Source organism: Chiloscyllium plagiosum, chromosome 16 (genome assembly GCF_004010195.1).
Source record: "Chiloscyllium plagiosum isolate BGI_BamShark_2017 chromosome 16, ASM401019v2, whole genome shotgun sequence".
Classification (NCBI taxonomy): Eukaryota; Metazoa; Chordata; class Chondrichthyes; order Orectolobiformes; family Hemiscylliidae; genus Chiloscyllium; species Chiloscyllium plagiosum.
In genome coordinates this window covers 17,694,453-17,716,624 of record NC_057725.1, presented here as the reverse complement: position 1 = coordinate 17,716,624, position 22,172 = coordinate 17,694,453, and the positions used below count along the sequence as shown (strand labels likewise).

At 39.8% G+C, this 22,172-nt stretch overlaps 1 protein-coding gene across 9 annotated transcripts in view; it reads right to left on the bottom strand.

The window, feature by feature from the left end:
* The window catches only part of lrrc4ca (leucine rich repeat containing 4C, genome duplicate a), a 994,912-nt gene that overhangs the window by 182,279 nt on the left and 790,461 nt on the right, over positions 1 to 22,172 (bottom strand). For 8 of the 9 annotated variants that reach the window (XR_006313900.1, XM_043705485.1, XM_043705486.1 and 5 more), the window contains one exon: positions 11,623 to 11,750. The exons of the other annotated variant lie outside the window; for it this stretch is intronic. The gene's annotated coding sequence lies outside the window, so the exon portion shown is untranslated. The remainder of the gene's footprint in view (positions 1 to 11,622; positions 11,751 to 22,172) is intronic. 9 annotated transcript variants of the gene reach the window in all.

Genomic DNA, 22,172 nt, shown 5'->3' with positions numbered 1-22,172 from the left:
GTGTATGGAATGAGCTGCCAGAGGATGTGGTGGAGGCTGGTACAATTGCAACATTTAAGAGGCATTTGGATGGGTATATGAATAAGAAGGGTTTGGAGGGATTTGGGCTGGGTGCTGGCAGGTGGGACGAGTTTGGGTTGGGATGTCTGGTCGGCATGGACGGGTTGGACCGAAGGGTCTGTTTCCATGCTGTACATCTCTATGACTATGACCACACTCAAAACTAAATTACACAATATATTGGCTCACTTAATTCTCTCTAAAATGTTCCCAATTCTTTTTAGAAGAACAGACACTGAGCAGAAATGTTTTCATTTAAAAACTCTATCTTTTAAGCCTGTGGAATAGGTATGCAAGAAAACAAGAGGCGAGTATGATCAATGTGAAAGCATTTTAAAACAGCTACCAAAATTTCCAACTCTTGCTGTGAATTCAGATTTTGTAAACTCACAAAACTCTCCACACTTGCTTCAGGAAATTACTGGACCAAAATTTGTACCTGTACAACTATATAGATGACAATCAGTCAAAATGTCATGCACTAAAATAGTAATGTTTCAGGTATTATCAACCAACAAAAATATCACCTAAAATAGCTACTATTTGAGACCAGTATAGCACTGCCTTCAGAAATTTTGATTAATTTCAAAGAAAAAGGAATTTCTCTTGGAGCACCCTTCATTCAAAAGTCAGAAAAGATCTTCAAAACAGTAATGGCCTATCTGAATCACATCTGCAACAGCAATATGCGAATGGAGAGAGTGATGCCCTAACTCTTGATGAGAAAATATCATGTAATTGTTTCAATTTAATTCCTGCAATGTTGACCACTGCTTATCAGTATACAAATCAAAGCCAGTGCAACCCTACCAGCAAGGCATTGTTGAATTATTGACAAATAAGCATTTAATTTCTACTTATTTAGCAAATATTTATAAAAATATCAAAGTTGAGAATGCTTAGATAATGTTAAGTGCAAATGTATAATTGAAAAACATATTGTTCATTGAGTGTGCACGGTGGTTCAGAGGTTAGCATTGGCACTGAGGCAGCAGAGACCAGGGTTTGATTCCAGCATTGGGCACCTGACTGTGTGGAGTTTGCACATTCTTCCCGCATCTGCATGGGTTTCCTCCAGATGCTCTAGTTTCTTCCCATAGTCCAAAGATGTGCAGGTTAAGTGAATTGGCCATGCTAAATTGCCCTTAGTGTTCAGGGATGTGTAGGTTAGCTGCATTAGTCAGGGGGAAATGTAGAGTAATAGAATCTGGGTGGGTTACTCTTCGGAGGGTTGTTGTGGACTTACAATGCCAAAGGGCTTGTTTCCACACTGCAGGAATTCTAATTCTAAACACTAATTATTACGCTTGTTCAAATTACAACAATGGTCAACATCAATATAGATAATTTTAAAATCATAAAATGTGACAGAAATATTCTAAACGTGATTATTGTTGACACTCAATTCCACTATTCATTCTTGTATACTAGTTCTGTTTTCACCCACCTTCCTGATGATTAGTTGTGGTTGGCTTAGTCCAATCCTATTCCACGATTTACCATTAAAATATACAAGAAACATCCAAACTACTTGCCCTTCAACTTCCCCTTCCTTCAACTGAATAAGAGCCTTTCATTTGTGTAATTCTTGCAATTACATGTTCAGTAGTGACTGGGAACTCTGTATAAAAGAGCACAATGCATACTTCCCAGCTAATGCATCCAATTAGGCTTTTTGAACTTCTGCCTTATACAAAACATTCCTTCCTTACCCATTCTGTCTCAGAAAGATTGCAGATCGTGGCAAGTTCCTGAGTATTCTCTCACCTAAATGGTAGTCTATTTGACCACTGAAATCACCACAGCTCAGACCCATCTAACATCAGCACGAACAGTTCCCATATAGCAATGAGAACTGGAACTTGGACTGAATTTCATAGAGGATGAATATTGTCCACTATCAAGTGAGTCAATAAAAGAAAGATATGTATTTAAGATAAATTGCTCAATAGCCAGGATGGAGAATCTAAGACTTCTTTTTAAAAGGTTGTGTGATCTGGATTGCACAGCCTGAAAAGGACAATGGAAGAAATTCAATGATTCTTTCAAATATGTAAGGTATAGACAGGATAGATAGAGAGAATCCTTAGAAGAGTTTAAAGGCAGTAGGAGTATACTAAAGAGGGAATTCAGGAGGGCAAAAAGGGGACATGAAATAGCTTTGGCAAATAGAATTAAGGAAAGGGTTTTTACAAATACATTAAGGACAAAAGGGTAACTTGGAAAGAGTATAGGGCCCCTCAAAGATCAGCAAGGCGACCTTTGTGTGGAACTGCAGAATATGGGGGAAGATACTGAATGAGTATTTTGCATCAGTATTTACAGTGGAAAAGGATATGGAAGATATAGAAAGTAGCGAAATAGATGGTGACATCTTGCAAAATGTCCATATTACAGAGGAGGAAATGCTGGATGTCTTGAAACGCATAAAAGGTGGATAACTCCCCAGGACCTGATCAGGTGTACACTAGAACTCTGTGGGAAGCTAGATAAGTGATTGCTGGGCCTCTTGCTGAAATATTTGTATCATCGATAGTAACAGGTGAGGTGCCTTGAGACTGGAGGTTGGCTAACGTGTTGCCACTCTTTAAGAAGGGTAGTAAGAACAAGCCAGGGAACTACAGACCAGTGAGCTTGACGTCGGTGGTGGGCAAGTTGTTGGAGGGAATCCTGAGGGACAGGATGTCCATGTATTTGGAAAGGCAAGGACTGATTAGGGATAGGCAACATGGCTTTGTGTGTGAGTAATTGTGTCTCACAAACTTGATTAAGCTTTTTGAAGTAGTAACAAAGAAGATTGATAAGGGCAGAGCGATAGATGTGATCTATATGGACTTCAGTAAGACATTCGACAAAGTTCCCCATGGGAGACTGGTTAGCAAGGTTAGATCTCATGGAATACAGGGAGAACTAGCCATGTGGACACAAAACTGGCTCAAAGGTAGAAGTGGTGGTGGAGGGTTGTTTTTCAGACTGGAGGCCTGTGACCAGTGGAGTGTCACAAGGATCGGTACTGGGTCCTCTACTTTTTGTCATTTACATAAATGATTTGGATTCGAGCATAAGAGGTGCACTTAGTAAGTTTGCAGATGACACCAAAATTGGAGGTGTAGGTTACCTCAGATTACAACAGGATCTTGATCAGATGGGCCAATGGGCTGAGAAGTGGCAGATGGAGTTTAATTCAGATAAATGCGAGATGCAGCATTTTGGGAAAGCAAATCTTAGCAGGACTTATACACTTAATGGTAAGGTCCTAGGGAGTGTTGCTGAACAAAGAGACCTTGGAGTGCAGGTTCATAGCTCCTTGAAAGTGGAGTCGCAGGTAGATAGGATAGTGAAGAAGGCTTTCCTTTATTGGTCAGAGTATGGTGTACAGGAGTTGGGAGGTCATGTTGCGGCTGTACAGGACATTGATTAGGCCACTGTTGGAATATTGTGTGCAATTCTGGTCTCCTGCCTATCGGGAAGATGTTGTGAAACTTGAAAGGGTTCAGAAAAGATTTACAAGGATGTTGCCAGTGTTGGAGGATTTAAGCTATAGGGAAAGGTTGAACAGGCTGGGGCTGTTTTCCCTGGAGCGTTGCAGGCTGAGTGGTGACCTTATAGAGGTTTACAAAATTATGAGGGGCATGGACAGGATAAATAGACAAAGTCTTTTCCCTGGGATCGGGGAGTCCAGAACTGGAGGGCATATGTTTAGGGTGAGAGGGGAAAGATATAAAAGAGGGTGGTACGTATATGGAATGAGCTGCCAGAGGAAGTGGTGGAGGCTGGTACAATTGCAACATTTAAGAGGTATTTGGATGGGTATATGAATAGGAAGGGTTTGGAGGGATATGGGCCGAGTGCTGGCAGATGGGATTAGATTGGGTTGGGATATCTGGTCAGCAAGAATGGGTTGGACCGAAGGGTCTGTTTCCATGCTGTACATCTCTATGATCTCTATCTCTATGCAGCAAGACATTTAGACAACATTTAAGCCTGGTCTGATGCATGGCAAGTGGCTTCCATGCCATCTCAGTGTCAGTTATTGGTCACTTCCAACAAGAGAGAAGTTAATCATTACCCTTTGAAATTTGATGGCATTACCTTTACTGAATTCCATATTATCTACTATTGACCAGAAACTGAAGTGTACTCAAGATATATGTGCTATGAGTACAAGAGCAAGGAAACCTGCAGCAAGTAATTTACTTCCTGTCTTTCCGGTGCCTGTATACCATCTGTAAGTCACAAGTCAGGAGTATGATGGAATATTTCCCACTTGCCAGGTTGAATAGACTCTAACAGCACTCAAGAAGTTTGACCACAACGACATCAGTGCAGCTGAACTGATTGGCACCACATCCAAAAACACCCATTCTCTCCACTGTCAAAGTTCCATAGCAGAAGTGTGCACCATCTACAGAATGCACTGCAGAAGTTCAAGGCTTCTTTGACAACACCCTCAAAACCCATGACCACTATCATTTAGAAGGACAAGATCAGCAGAAACACAGGAATCACCAGGTGCAAGATCCCCCTTGCCACACAGCATCCAAACTTCAAATTGTATCACAATTCCACTTGTGTCTCTGGGTCAAAATCTTGGATGTTGCTTCCCAGTTGTACACCCCAAATAAACTGCACTGCTACAAGAAGGCAGCTCACCACCACCTTAATAAGGGCACCTGATAATGGGCAATAAATGCTGGCTTAACCACCAACTTTAAAAAAAAAATCAGAACAAAGCAGTCCACTTATCAGCATAGTATCCGCAACCTTAAACTTTCAGTTCCTCTACCAGTGACAGAATGTATATTATTTACAACACTCATGGCAACAATGCACCAAGGCTCTTTTGACAACATCATTCAACTCCCTCCAAAGCCCCTGCCCCAATACCTGCCACAGAGGAAGGCAAGGTCAAGATTTGCAAAGGAGTACCACAACCTGCACATTTCCCCACCCCCCACCCCCAAGCCATGTACCATCCTGACTTGGACATATATCTTTATTCCTTTTGTGTTGTTGGATGGAAATGCTGAAAAATCCTTCCCAGCAGCACTGTGGGTGAACCTGCACTACACAGACTGTAGCCATTGAATAATGCAGCCACCACTACTTACTCAAGGTCAATTAGGATTGGGAAAGAAATGCTGGCTTTGTCATTAATGCCCACATCCCACAAAAGAATTATTGTCAAGTAAGCTACTCTAATGCATTACTTCAGTGAAGCTGAAAATTATGTCCAAATCTAACAAGGTCATACAGTATTATGCAGCTACAGAATTTATTTCATCATTCTTTTTCATCAAAACTACAGAGGACATCCTGGACACCACTCAACACACCATTACCTCATAATGCATTCTCCCCTGTTTCTCCCAACCAATTCTCCACCAACATGCCCCGAATTCCAGCCTGTTGTACCCTCATCTCTAGCATAATGTGTATAGATCTCAGCTCGTGGATTTGTTTGTCACCAGGATAGCAGTCATCTCCTCAAGTGTCTCTGCTACTTCTCTCATTCCTCCAAGCTCAATGTCACCTTTGAAAACCATCTGTAGGAGTAGAAGATAAGGACTCGCTAATAAAGTGAGGAGAGCTACTGTATTAATTATTGTATGAACAGCAAGAAAAAAGAACTCTCACTAGACAATGTGACCAACCATTTGATCAATGCTTTGGGGAGCATTTTTAATTCAATCCTCTGGGCAGTAATTTGATAGAGCTGATGGCTTGTTCATTATGAAACTAGAACTGTCCATCAATGATTTTCTTTCTATTAATCTCATGTCCATCAAAATTGAATTTAATGAGATAAACAAATTCAAGCCATGATATTAGAGACTAGAAGAAGGGAAAAAAAAAACATAAACAGTAGTTATGGCCAGAAATTAAGTACTTGAAAAAACTGCATTATAAAATATAATATCAGTCTACAACCAATAAACAGTCTATTTCAATTTTTCATTGCCAGTCAGGTTACAAAATTCAGACATTAAACCTTACATTTAAATGTTTTTCACTTGGTTAGTTGCCATTTTACATTAATAAAAATAATGATAAATCAGGAGTCTGTAAGCATGAGATGTAAGAGTTATTGAGAAATGCAAAATAATTCATGTGGTTTGGGTGACACTGGTTAGGCCAATCAGTTGTCCCTTCATTGGTATTAAGTAAGCTATTTAATTCCAGAATTTTAGTGAACTCAAATTTCACCATTTGTCAAAGATTACAACCTACAACCATAGACCATTAACCTAGGTCCAGAATTACATGTTTGGTGACATTATCACTTCACCACCCCATGGTTGATCACAAACAGAAGCAAAACTTAAATGGAAGGAATCAAGGAAACACTGTTTCCTTCTCAGTGTGTCATCAGTTGTTCCTCAAATGTTCACCATTTTACATTTACATTGTTACATCCTTTATATGGCAAGTTGTTGTGAAAGTACATGCGATAACATGGCCTTAGAGACAGGACTTTGGGACTTAGGACACAACAATGTCTCTTCACAACCTAACAGAATTCTTAAATTAACAATGTAAGAACTGAGAATGAAGTGTACAGTGGTTGAATTCAAACCAAGTACAGAAAGGGAAATAAAGGAAAAGAATGAAAGACCAGTTACAAGGGTATCTTTTAAAAAAAGGGTACTTCAGTCTCCAATAACAATTCAAATATCATTGATGTTATTATTGATTGTTGCATTTGTGCACTCTACTATGGTCACAAGATAAAACACATTCTTAGTGACAAATATTCAACCATGGTTAAATGCATGTTTATTTCACTTATTGCAATATAGTTGTAATCTCTAGATAATAGGTTTAGACTGTCACACTCCCACCAGTAGATAGTACTCTATCCTTTATGTTATTTGTGTTATCATCTCTTCTTTAAACTTTGTCACACACTTTTTGCAGATGGGGAGTGGAAAGACAAGGAATGCATTGACACTTTTCAGCCAGATACTCACGAAGTGTCCAAACGACAATAGGTTAGCTTCAGTTGATTTCACCCATCATAGCAATTGATAATGCTTGGAATTGCGACACTGGAGCCATGTTCTGATATTCTATGACATGCATGACAATTTTATGTGCTGATTTGCCACTATTCAGAAATAGTTTGCACTAACATTCTATGATAGAAATACCAGTGGTTTGAAAGTGCCAAATATTGTTCAGTAATCAAGTGCTTCTCATGATAGAATAGAATCACAGGTGGATGACATTTACACAAATTGTGATGTCTTTCCAAGAATGTTGCATGAATAGCGGTGCATTCAATAAAAGTTAGAAGGAAATATTATTTGCCCTCGGGATGTTGGTTGCCTTAATGTCTTTACTCATGCATATTCAGTACAATGTCATCAACATTTCAGAAACCACTCTCTACTATGGTCACAAGATAAAACACATTCTTAGTGACAAATATTCAACCATGGTTAAATGCATGTTTATTTCACTTAGTGCAAATATAGTTGTAATCTCTAGATAATAGGTTTAGACTGTCACACTCCCACGAGTGGATATTACTCTGTCCTTTGATTTATAGATTGATAATTTGACTTACACCTACTCTCATTCCTTGTTGTCTCACAGGAGCTATTTTGTCATACATATTACCCGTCATTCTTCAATGCCATTAAATGACATTGGAAACAGGGGATGAAGAGTTTTAACTGAAATACTAACAGAAGATCATAATTGGCAGTCCTGAATAATTCAGGTAGGAAGATATCTTCAGTGCTCTCACTTTTTCTTCCTTGGTTTCCATAACCACATCAAATACTACCAAGATTATACACAGCTTTATATTCAACATGTTCTCTCAGGGCAATGGACTCGACAGCATTAATTAGTTCATTTATCCTTGAAGCTCAGTTCTATGCCACTGAGCACTGAAATATTAATATCACATTGAAGAAATGAAATAAATTTTAAAGTTATTGAATTCATCACCTAGGAAGATCAATGGCTAAAGAAACATGGACAAATAAATACAAATATACAGATAAAGCAACCGGTCAGTTTGTACTGACCAAACATCATCAAGACATAGTTATAAGTTAATAAGTTCATAAATTGATTGAATAATTCGTGTTAAACAGTATAAAATTTCACCTATTTCAATAAATTGCCACCAAATTGGTGTCATTTTGAGCTCCCTTCTGTTTCCAACTGAGAACTGCCCAAATTAAAAACTCCAGCCACAATTGATCAGCAAAATTGTCTTTGAGCAGATATATTTTCTTTCTTAATGAAAATTTTGCATTGTTTAATTAAAGTAAAAAAAGATAAATTTTCATCATCAATACTGCGATGACACTATCACATGACTAATTATGCTATTATGCCTTTCTCTACATGAAAGAAACATGATGTTGAGAACATTAACAATTATTACAATTCCATTTTGAATAAAAATGAAATAAATTAGTTTACTTCACCATTAGCTCTCGAAAATGTGTCGATGCAAGAGTACATATTGAAAAAAACTTTCAGAATTTAACCATACACTATTTCACCTCTACAGAACTAAACAGTTATGTTTAATCAATATTTTGCTTATTTCCCATCTCAGGGAAATATTTATAAGCAATGTATGTTTCATTGTATTAGCAGTAACTAGGAGATAGTGAGGACTGCAGATGCTGGAGAGTCAGAGTTGGAAAAGTGTGTTCCTTGAAAAGGCACAACAGGTCAGGCAGCATCTGAGGAGCAAGAGAGTTGATGTTTCAAGCATAACCCTTCATCAGGACTGAAGAAGGGTTCTGAGGAAGGGTTATGCCCAAAATGTCAACTCTCTTGCTCCTCAGATGCTGCCTGACTTGTTGTGCCTTTTCCAACGCCACACTTTTTCGACATTATGTGAGCAGTATAGACAATGATTCCTTGATGCCACAATATTTTTGCAACTAATGAACAATCACAATGTTTTGTATCTTTATTATCAAAAGTCACGTATTGATATTTCCTGATTCCATACGATGATGTCAATCTACCGACTATATGGTCTTCTGCTGAAACAGTTGAAAATTTTATTCCAAGCAGTTTGGAGTATTTTGATGATAATAGCTTTTTTTACAAGTTTAACAATGAGCTGTTATTTCACAGTTTATAACATGTTGCATTATTTATAATCAAACAAATCTTTGTTACATTTGAAAACTATTCCAGCTTTAACAAGAGCAAAAAGGATTCATGATCAGCAATTATGAATCAAATAGCAACTTTAAGCTTCAGCAGAACACATCAGAAACCTTGGTATGTTTCAATATGGGAACTGAATAAATGGTGACAATGATTTTCTGCTACTGCAGTGCTGTATCGTTGAAGCCAGCAATCTTTAGGAATTATTGAGCTGATGCTAACTTTTCTTCTAGTCTGTAACACTATTCTTAAAAGCCCAAATGTTATACCTCTTTAACAATGTGTAACTGAGTTATTAATGTTAAAAACTAAGTCTTAACTACTTCTAAATGATCTCACTGGTCCTCAAAAAACAATTGAATATTTGTGTAAGCCAGTTTTTACCATTAGGAAAAAAAATTCAATAATCACAAATTCCAGTGTTGTTTAACTTATTAAGTGTTTTTTTGTTCAAATGCTATTTATTTCAGCCATTAGTGTGTAGAATCCTAATCTGACAATGTTTCCAAAAACAGAAACATATTACCTCCTTCTTCACTATCTTTAAGAATACTGTATTGTGATTGGCTTCTTATCCTGCTCAATGATGTTACTGTTCTTAGTACAATTTGAACTGGCACCAGTCTCAAATGAACATCAGTAATGGGAAATCTATTGCCCGGAGATGGCTAGATCCTCGGTGAGCAGCTCTCTTTGAAGTCATTTTTAAGTGCCATCACTTTGATACTCTCCGCAAATCCCTGGCCCTTATATTTCTCTGTGGGTTAATGACAAAGAGTTGGTAGGACCCAAACTAAGCAACATGGTTTTGTGCAGGGGAGATCGTGCCTTACCAACTTAATAGAGTTCTTCGAGGAAGTGACCAAGTTGATAGATGAAGGAAGGGCTGTTGATGTCATATACATGGACTTTAGTAAGGCATTTGATAAGGTTCCTCATGACAGACTAATGGAGAAAGTGAAGTCGCATGGTGTGTAGGGTGTTCTAGCTAGGTGGATAAAGAACTGGTTGAGCAAAGGAAACAGAGAGTAGTAGTTGAAGGGAGTTGCTCAAAATGGAGAAAGGTAACCAGTGGTGTTCCACAGGGGTCAGTGTTGGGGCCACTGTTGTTTGGGATATACATAAATGATCTGGAAGAGGGCATTGGTGGTCTGATCATTAAGTTTGCAGATGACATGAAGATTGGTGGAGTAGCAGAAAGCATAGGGGACTGTCAGAGCATACAGGAGGATACAGACAGACTGGAGAGTTGAGTGGAAAAGTGGCAGATGGTTTCCAATCGAGAAAAATGTGAAGTGATGCATTTAGGCAAGACTAATTCTAGAGCGAATTATACACTGAACGGAAGAGCCTTGGGAAAAGTTGATGAGCAGAGAGATCTGGGAGTGCAGACTCATTGTACCCTGAAGGTTGCTGCACAAGTGGATAGAGTGGTCAAGAAGGCATATAGTATGCTTGCCTTCATTGGATGGGGTATTGAGTATAAGAGCTGGCAAGTCATGTTAAAATTGTACAAGACATTGGTTCGGCTGCATTTAGAATACTGTGTACAGTTCTGGTTGCCGCATTACCAAAAGGATGTGGACGCTTTGGAGAGGGTGCAGAGAAGGTTTACAGGGATGTTGCCTGGTATGGAAGGTGCTAGCTATGAAGAAAACTTGAGTAGCTTAGATTTATTTTCATTAGAAAAAAGGACCTGATTGAGGTTTACAAAACCATGAAGGGTATAGATAGGGTGGATAGAGACAAGCATTTTCCCATGGTGAAGGATTCAATAACAAGAGGTCACGCTTTCAAGGTGAGAGGTGGAAAGTTTAAGGGGGATACACGCGTTAAGTACTTCACACAAGGATGGTGGGCATTTGGAATGCATTGCCAGCAGAAGTGGTAGAGGCAGGCACTGTAGATTCATTTAACATGTGTCTGGACAGATGCATGAGTAGGTGGGGAGCAGAACGATACAGATGCTTAGGAATTGACCGACAGGTTTAGACAGTACATTTGGATCGGTTCAGGTGTGGAGGGCCAAAGGGCCTGTTCCTTGGCAGTAAATTTTCTTTGCTTTTTCCTTTGTTTAAGCACTGACTTTCACAAATGGATAGTACTTCTTGTATTTTTATTTTCCATGAGGTATTGCAAAACTATTCTTGAGACAATATTATTCCGTCAGAGAGATACCAAACAGCTGCCAACCCTTCCCTAAGTTTCTGAAATGTTGTGTTCTTGTTATGCAATGATAATGTAAAATGAGAAGATTTTGAAAAGTTGAAAAGTGAACGACATAATAAGAAAAACAGTTCTGAGAGTTTATCTATCACAGAAAATGTGCAAGCAGCCACTGCGAACAACCAAGAAATGCAACACATTGTCTCTTAAAAATTCAATGTGATTCATATCTCTTTTCAGCCATACCTTTACTCCTTGTAACGGCTGCTTCCTTCAAGCGTGGGTGGAAACTTCAGATTTTCAATGGCAGGTAATATCATAACAACTTTTCAAATAATGGCAATATAGAATATCTCTTTTGCCTTTGGGAAGACCTGAGTGTGAAGAAAAAGACAAGTTATTATGTCAAACCTAGTCTTTTCAGAATTACATACTAAAAGATAGAAGAAAATATTTTTCCTTTAAATTTAAGAATTTAAAAATTGCTTGTTAGCTGTGCAGCTAAAACTGAATCCACATCAACTCTGTCACCTTACATTGAGTTTGGGGATCTGTAGGTAACTAAAACTGAAGATTTTTTTAAAAAGTGTTGATTTTACGGAAATGCTCTTGTCATGTCATTACAATTTAAATTCATTTAGCCACTTAACACAAGTTAGTTTCTAAACTAAGATAATGAAATGAATTGTGTCAAACTAATCCACATTGGTTTAAAAATGTAATATAAATTACAATTACATTTGCAAACAACTTGTCGAGTAGTGTTGTTTTACTCAAGTTATAGGTTATTCCAACTACCAGTAAAGTTAACCTATTTGATGTCAGTCCTTAATGTCCGAATCCCATCAAAAATAATAGGTCAATATTCCAAAAAGCAGAGAAATAGATAGGACAAGAAATGGCCATTGCTAAGCCCAGATCTTTGACAGAGCACCTGTAATCTATTATGATTTGACACATTTTACATGTTAACAAATGTTTTGAATAAAGCTTTGGACTTTACATTGTCCAGTTTGTTCTGGAGCAGGCCAGACCCCCTCAAAACATTTCAAGAAAGTAGCCCAGACCATAACAGTGCTAGTTGCTTTAAGAAGGTGTAGAGTGGATATTCCAGGAGTGATGCAGCTGGTCAAACCACTTAGCTTTAACCAGAATAGAATTTATTTACAAGATTACTGAATGAGACAGAAACAACAGAAAACAGAATACCGGATAATAACACATCCGAAAATCCAACAGATCATCCCAACTCAATGATGCTGCTTCAAATAATTGCAACGATCCCCATAAACACCCCTTGGCACAAAAGGTAAATCAAACATGAGTTCTTAGAATCATAGAGTCACAGAGATGTACAGCATGGAAACAGACCCTTCAGTCCAACCCGTCCATGCCGACCAGATATCCCAACCCAATCTGGTCCCACCTGCCAGCACCCAGCCCATATCCCTCCAAACCCTTCCTATTCATATACCTATCAAAATGTCTCTTAAATGTTGCAATTGTACCAGCCTCCACCACATCCTCTGGCAGCTCATTCCATGCACGTACCACCCTCTGCGTGAAAGGTTGCCCCTGAGGTCCCTTTTATATCTTTCCCCTCTCACCCTAAACCTATGCCCTCTAGTTCTGGACTCCCCGACCCCAGGGAAAAGATTTTGTCTATTTATCCTAACCATGCCCCTCATAATTTTGTAAACATCTATAAGGTCACCCCTCTGCCTCAGATGCTCCAGGGAGAACAGCCCCAGCCTGTTCAGCCTCTCCATGTAGCTCAGATCCTCCAACACTGGCAACATCCTTGTAAATCTTTTCTGAACCCTTTCAACTTTCACAACATCTTTCCGATAGGAAGGAGACCAGAATTGCACGCAATATTCCAACCGTGGCCTAACCAATGTCCTATACAGCTGCAACATGATCTCCCAACTCCTGTACTCAATACTCTGACCAATAAAAGAAAGCAGACCAAAAGCCTTCTTCACTATCCTATCTGCGACTCCACTTTCAAGGAGTTATGAACCTGCACCTCAAGGTGTCTTTGTTCAGCAACACTCCCTAGAACCTTACCATTAAGTGTATAAGTCCTGCTAAAATTTGCTTTGCCAAAATGCAGCACCTCGCATTTATCTGAATTAAACTCCATCTGCCACTCCTCAGCCCATTGGCCTATCTGGTCCAGATCCTGTTGTAATCTGAGGTAACCCTCTTCGCTGTCCACTACACCTCCAATTTTGGTGTCATCTGCAAACTTATTAACTGTACCTCTTATGTTCGCATCATTTATGTAAATGACAAAAAGTAGAGGGCCCAGCACTGATCCTTGTGGCATTCCACTGGTCACAGGCCTCCAGTCTGAAAAACAACCCTCCACCACCACCCTCTGTCTTCTACCTTTGAGCCAGTTCTGTATCCAAATAGCTAGTTCTCCCTGTATTCCGTGAGATCTAACTTTGCTAATCAGTCTCCCATAGGGAACCTTGTCGAACGCCTTAATGAAGTTCATATCTGCCCTCATCAATCTTCTTTGTTACTTCTTCAAAAAACTCAATCAAGTTTGTGAGACATGATTTCCCATGCACAAAGCCATGTTGACTAACCCTAATCAGTCCTTGCCTTTCCAAATACATGTACATCCTGTCCCTCAGGATTCCCTCCAACAACTTGCCCACCACCGAGGTCAGGCTCACGGGTCTATAGCTCCCTGGCTTGTCTTTACTGCCCTTCTTAAACAGCGGCACCACATTTGCCAACCTCCAGTCTGCCGGCACCTCACCTGTGACTATCGATGATACAAATATCTCAGCAAGAGGCCCAACAATCACTTCTCTAGCTTCCCACAGAGTTCTCGGGTACCACTGATCAGGTTCTGGGGATCTATCCACCACCTTTAACCATTTCAAGACATCCAGCACTTCCTCCTCTGTAATCTGGACATTTTGCAAGATGTCTCCATCTATTTCCCTACAGTCTATATCTTCCATATTCTTTTCCACAGTAAATACGAGGCAAAATATTAATTTAGTATCTCCCCCATTTTTTGTGGCACCACACAAAGTCCACATTGCTGATCTTTGAGGGGCCCTATTCTCTCCCTCATTACCCTTTTGTCCTTAATATATTTGTAAAAACCCTTTGGATTCTCCTTAATTCTATTTGCCAAAGCTATCTCATGTTCTCGTTTTGCCCTCCCGCGAGTATACTCCTACTGCCGTTATACTCTAAGGATTCACTCGATCTCTCCTGTGTATACTTGACATATGCTTCCTTCTTTTTCTTAACCAAACCCTCAATTTCTTTAGTCATCCAGCAATTCCTATACTAACCAACCTTCCATTTCATCCTGACAGGAGTATACTTTCTCTGGATTCTTGTTATCTCATTTCTGAAGGCTTCCCATTTTCCAGCCGTCCCTTTACCTGCAAACATCTGCCTCCAATCAGCATTCGAAAGTTCTTGCCTAATCCCGCCAAAATTGGCCCTTCTCCAATTTAGAACTTAAAGTTTTAGATCTGGTCTGTCCTTTTCCACCACTATTTTAAAACAAATGGAATTATGTCACTGGCCCCAAAGTGCTCCCCCACTGACACGTCAGTCACCTGCCCTGCCTTATTTCCCAAGAGTACGTCAAGTTTTGCAACTTCTCTAATAGGTATATCCACATACTGAATCAGAAAATTGTCTTGTACACACTTAAGAAATTCCTCTCCATCCCTCCCTCAGCACAGCTGTAATGCTATCCCTGATCAAAAATGCCACTCCCCTCCTCTCTTGCCTCCTTTTCTATCCTTCCTGTAGCATTTGTATCCTGGAACATTCAGCTGCCAGTCCTGCCCATCCCTGAGCCATGTTTCCGTAATTGCTATGATATCCTCGCCCCATGTTGCTAACCATGCCCTAAGTTCATCTGCCTTCCCTGTTAGGCCTCTTGCATTGAAATAAATGCAGTTTAATTTATTAGTCCTACCTTGTCCCTGCCTGCCCTAACTGTTTGACTCACTTCTGTTCTCAGCTGTACCTGTCTCAGATCGGTCTCTTTCCTCATTATCACCCTGGGTTTCCCCCCCCCCACCAAATTTACTAGTTTAAATCCTCCGAAGCAGTTCTAACAGAGTTCTAGGAGAGAAGTCAGAGAGACTCTACCAGCCTAGACCTGCTTTCGTGGGTCCAATAGCTTTTTCTTTCACCCTCCTGCTAAAACCAAAGAAAAGCTGAGTTGGGAGAACCCCTTTCATTTCACAAGTAAATTTTTTTTAAAACTTGAAAGTCTTCTGTCTGAGGCGGTATATGTTAGTTATACACAAATTGCCCCGAACCCCCAGACTTTTCGGAGTCTGTGTCATTTACAACCTCTCTGGAAAAAAAAAGCCCAAGGACAGCATTACCCCGTTAAAGGAGTAGCATTGTCACAAGTTCCACAACTTTTCATTAACTCTGCAGTGCTCCAATTCTGGCCTTCAATGACTTGATCACTTACTTTGCTGTTGCTGCAGCTATCTAGTTCCTAAACTCATGCTATATGGAATTCCTTACTACAGACCCTTCAGTTCAAATTTTTGTTCATTGTCCAATTGGGACATTTCAATGCATATAAGGAGACCAATAAATAACTCCACCAGTGTCTTCTTCCACTTGTTATTTTTGACCTTTGCCCATATATATTCTGTATCATCCAATCCCAGATCAATTTTTGCTATCATACTTACTCCATCCTGTACTAACAAAACTGCCTCTCTACCTTTCCCTTCCTGCTTGCCCTTTCAAAAATTCACATACCTTTGATGATTTAGTACCCAGCTTTGATCTCTTAGTAACCATGCCTTCATAATGACTAAAAGATCATACCTATTAATGTCAATTTGTGCCATTAAATAATTTGTTCATTCCGAATATTATACACAATGAACTAAAAAGCTATTAATTCTGCGTTTCTAATTTTCCCCCTTTTTCATACTACTTGCTTTTATTTTTAATATTTGTACTCAGTCCTTTCTTTTCTCACTCTAGGTATTATTATCAAAATAATTGCTGACATATACTTTGCTCTGTCAGCCTACACACAATTTAAAGCCTGTTTTTGGCTTTAGTTATTCAATTGGCCAGGACCCTTATCCCAGCACAGTTCAAGTGAATACTTGCCCAGTGAAATAGTTCCCTCTACCCTAGTGCTATGCAATGTCCCACAAACTGAAACCTATTACTCCCACATCAATGTTTAAACTATGTGTTTAACTCCTTGCCTTTGTCCTGTGATGTTTTGCCACTATTTTATACAATAATGATTAGATTCCCTACAGTGTGGAAACAGGCCCTTCGACCCACCAACCCCACGCCGACCCTCCCAGACCCATTTCCCTCTAACTAATGCACCTAACACTATTGTCAATTTAACATGGCCAATTCACCAGAACTGCACATCTTAGGACAGTGGGAGGAAACCGGAGCACCTGGAGGAAACCCACACAGACACGGGGAGAATGTGCAAACTCCACATAGGCAGTCACCCGAGGCTGGAACCTGGGATCCTGGTGCCATGAGGCAGCATTGCTAACCACTGAGCCACCGTGCCACCCTCCAAAGATTATTACTTTGGAGCATCTGCTTTTTAGTTCAGCTCCTAATTGTTCACAAAATCTTTTACTTGAACACCTTCTCTTGTCCTTTCAACAGTAGCAACTACATCTCTCCCCTCCCTCTCTAAACTTGTCTCCAACCTTTGGACATGTTCTTAACCTTGGCATCAAGCAGTCAAGTAGTTCTTTGGAACACCCGCTCACAAGTGCAGAGAACAGCATCTATCTCCTTATTTATATCATTCCAACCATTGCTACATTCCTATTCCCACGTACTACACCCTGCAATCCAAATGGCTCCTGGTACCGCGGTGTTATTATCTGTGCACTCATCCTCCCTACAGTCCCCACCAACATTTGCTTGTCCACATAGCTTGCAAGAACTTTTTAACTGATGGTGAATTGCAGTGATGGAGATACATAGAGAGCTGTCCTTTGGTATTTATGCCTCAGAGGGCCAGTGGAACCCCAACTGCCAGGTTATTTTTAGGTATGTGTGACTCGATAGCACAGTCATCAATACCTTCCATTGCTTTGCTGACAATTGAGAATAGGCTGATGCGTTGGATTTGTGCAGCTATTTGTTGACTGGACAGACCTGGCCAATTTTCCGTATTGCTGCGCATTATTCTTGTTTTTAAACTGTAATGGAATAGTCAGGACCCAGATAATTCTGAAGCTCAATACTTCAGTGCCATTGCCTAAATTTTGTGAGCGTGAATAATCTTTGCAGTATCCACTCCTTCAGCCATGCGGAGTGAATCAAATTGGCTTACAACTGATAGCTGTGCTACTGGGGACCTTGGGAGGAGGCCGAGATCGATCATCCACTCAGGACTTCTTCTCATACTGTATCCATGTGTGCCCAAATACCTCAGACATCGATACAGAAAGTAATGTCTCTGCAGAAACACATCTCTTAATTAAGAAGTAAGTGAGCCCTCAGAAACCTCTGAAAATGAAAAGGAAACAATTGACAGCAGCAGTTGAAAACATTTTAAAAAGTGTCTTCAACTATATAGTGTTAGTTTAATGCAGCTTACTTTATTTAATTCTTCAGGTGTAGAGTAAAATGTGGCTTTGTTTTAAAAAGTGAAACCCTATGGCAGAGTTCTGTCATTTTATCACGGGTTTTTAAAAAATCTCATTAAGTATGAGTTGCTTCCAACAGGATTGCAAAATATAGAGAAACTCTAATCTTTGGTGATATGGTTACCAGATAATTATTGTAAAACCTCTGATTTCAGCAGTAACTGTGCACATCAGACGTTAATGTATATTTAATCCTGAGTAGTGGTGAGTGTGGCATGTTTTATGATTTTTCAAACTGCAAATTCTGTGCCACTGCAGATAACACTTTAGAAATGGGAAAAATCCGCTTTGCTGAGTATCCAATTTTTTTAATATATAGTTAGTAAGGACTTAAAGAAGCAATGGTTCACATTTAAAGATGGGTTCATTAATTCCAGTTATTCACTCTTGTCTGACACATGAATAAAAGAGAAAAGGTAGCTCATCCATGGTGTTCAAAACCAAAAAAAAAAGGACAGTATGAGATCAAAAGAGGAGACATATTAAATTGTGACAGAAGGGAGTGAGCCTGGCAATTAGGAACAATTCAGAATCCAGCAAAACAGGACAAAAAATTTGATCAAGAGGTGGGAAATAGAATATGAGAGTAATATTGCAGGAAGTGTAGAGGGGTTTGGAGGCCAAATCAGAGAAAATTCAAGAAAGAGGCAGACAAACTTCCAGAATTTAAAGGCATCAAGGGGTATGGGGAGAAAGTGAAATTATGATATTGAGATGGAGGATCAGCCATGATTCTAATGAATGGCAGAGTAAATTTGGAGCACCAAATGATCTACTTCTGAGCTTCCAGTTGTCTGCCACTTCAACATACCAGCCTGTCACTTGGCCAACATCTCTGTCTCAGACTTGCTGCAGTGCTCCAGTGAAGCTCAACACAATCCGGAAAAACAGCATCTCATTTTCTGCTTGGGAACCCTGCAGACTTCTGGACTCAATATTGAGTTCAATAACTTTCGGGCTTAAGCTCTTCCATGTTCTTATCCCAACCTCCACCATCAGGTTTTGTTACCACATAGTCTTGTATTACACACTACCCATTATTAGCAATCATAGTCCCCATTAATTGCTATTCACCCTCCTGGCCAGATCGTTATCCACTCCTTTGTCCATCCAACTGTTTTTCTCTCTCTTTGGGCTCCATCCCCACCTATCGTTCACTTCTGACACACTGCCTCTATCCTATCTTCGGCATATAAATTAACATTTTCCTAGCTACCATCAGTTCTGAGGAAGTGTCATTCAGTTTGAAACATTAACTCTGATTTCTCCCTTCAGGTGCTGCCAGAACTGCTGAGCTTTTGCAGCAATTTCTGTTTTTGTTTCTGACCTGCTCCTGCTTTTGATGAAAACCATGTAATTAATATGGCCGTTAAGCATATTCCATTCGAATCTTCTCTTGTGTGCCGTTTTCATATCCATAAATTTAAAAATACAAAAAAAAAGTGATTTAACATCAAAGATGTTGTTATGGTGTGAGATAATGCCTCTGAATGGGTTAATTTTGGAGACTGCATTAGGCTAAAATCAATCTGATGATGTAATACAGTCTTGTGGAGAGAATCAAAGAGTACTTGTCGAGATCCTAATTGGTTCAGATCTGTCAACCTTGGTTCCTGACCATCTTTGTAAGGATGTGAAACTCGACAATGATTGATATCATGAAATAAACTACATTTTGTTGTTCAATTTAGTGTTAAGACTCATTATTGTTCATTCTCTACTGCTGTTAACCAAACAGGTCCTTAAACCAGCATAGAGAGGATGATGAAGGCACTGGTGGTTCAGTGGTACTGTCCCTACATCTAGAACATGAGGGCCACCTGCTACTGAGGTGTGTAATACTTCTGAACAGGTTGATTTGAAACTCTTTAAAGGGCAGGATTTGAGGGTATTGCATTCAGCAGTCCCATGCCATAACAGATGGTGTAAGTCCGTTGGTGCCAAGCCACACGTGGTCTGGGGGGACATAGTATCTCACATTTACATTGAGTGCTTTTCATTTGTAGCCTCTCTCAAGTTTGTTTCCAAAAGAGGCTCTTTTTAATTTTTTGGTTGCACTTCAGCCTCACGCTCTTCATCTATTGGCACAAAAACAACCAATCAGAGATGGACCACAGCAATCAAATAGGCCATCACTATAGGACAGAACAGAACCACAAACAGGAAGAGAATGACACTACAAGACAAAATGACTAAGCTAACCATCAGCAGAGAAGACAACATGACAGACACCTGGGTTCCCCAACAACTTCCCCAACAGACAGTTCCCAGACACAGAAAAAGCCATACTGGCCAAGGGACTCTGCTACAACCATAGGGATGCTGTAATGAGACTTCCTCGCTGCACTAGAATATACGGTCAGAACTAACGGACTAACCAAAGAGACACAGGAAGCAGTCAGGCAAACTATTCTACCCTTAGTAACAAGAAAAGACAAATGAACAAGGGAGGAGTGACAAATGATTAGGGAGGAGTTGGCTAAAGTAGACTGGAAACAAAGACTTAATGCTGGGACTTTTGATGAGCAATGGCAGATTTTCAAAGCAATTTTTCCAAAGTGCTCAGCAAAAGTATATTCCAGTGAAAAGGAAGGACTGTAAGAAAAGATTAGAATGGTGTTGGAAAAGCACAGTAGGTCAGGCAACATCCGAGAAGCAGAAAAATCGACATTTCGGACGAAAGCCCTTCATCAGGTTTGAAGGGCATTTGCCCGAAAAGTCGATTTTCCTGCTCCTCAGATGCAGCCTGACCTGTTGTACTTTTCCAGCACCACTCTAATTTTGACTCTAATCTCCAGCATTTGCAGTACCCACTTCCGACTGTAAGAAAGAACGTAATCTGCCATGGGTGTCTAAGGAAATAAGGGAGGCTATCAAACTGAGAGAGAAGGCATACAAAGTAGCCAGCAGGAAAATGGAAGATTGGGAAAGCTTTAAAGGTAATGAGAAAGCCACAAAAAGAGCTATAAAGAAAAGTAAGTTAGCACATGAGAAAAAACTAGTTCAAAACATAAAGACAGACAGCAAAAGCTTCTATAAATATATAAAATGAAAGAGTGGATAAAGTAAACGTTGGTCTTTTAGAGGATGAGAAGGGGCATTTAGTCATGGGATATGATGAAATGGCTGATGCATTGAACAGTTATTTTGTCAGTCTTCACGGTAGAAGACACAAATAACATGCCAGTAATTGACAAAGAGACGGAAGTAATCGAGGACCTGGAAACAATCATTGTTATGGAAGAGGTAGTGTTGGACAAGATAATGGAGCTAAGGATAGATAAGTCTCCTGGCCCTGATGGAATGCATCCCAGGACACAAAGAGATGGCGGGAGAAATAGCAAGTGCACTTGTGGTAATTTTCCAAAATTTACTGGAATTTGGGGTAGTTCCAGTAGACTGGAAAACAGTAAATGTTACGCCACTGTTTAAAAAGGTTGGTAGACAAAAAAATGGGGAATTATAGACTAATTAGCTTCACTTCTGTAGTGGGGAAGGGCTATTATCAAGGAAGGACTAACAAGGCACCTGGATAGAAATTGTTCTGTTGGACAGGTGCAGCACGGGTTCATGAAGGACAGGTCATGCTGAACTAATCTTTTGGAATTCTATGAAAACATTACGAACACAGTGGACAGTGGGGATCCAGTGGATAAGGGGTATCTAGATTTTCAAAATGCCTTGGACAAGGTGTTGCACAAGAGGCTACTGCATAAGATAAAAATACATGGCAATCCAGGTAAAGTATTAGCATGGATAGAGGCTTGGTTAAGCAACAGGAAGCAAAGAATGGAGATAAATGAGTGCTATTCTGGTTGGCAATCAGTAACTAATGGTGTGCTTCAGGGATCAGTGTTGTGACTATAATTATTCACAATTTACAGAGATGATTTGGAGTTGGGGACCACATATGGTGTGTCAAAGTTTGCAAATGATATTAAGGTGAGTGGCAGAACAAGGTGTGCAGAGGACTGTGAAACTTTGCAGAAGAACATAGATATTTTAAGTGAGTGAGCAAAGGTCTGATAGATGGAATAAATGTTAATAAATGTGAAGTCATCCATTTTGGTAGGAGTAACAGTAAGAAGGACTATTACTTGAATGGTAAAAAGTGGCAGCATGCTGCTATGC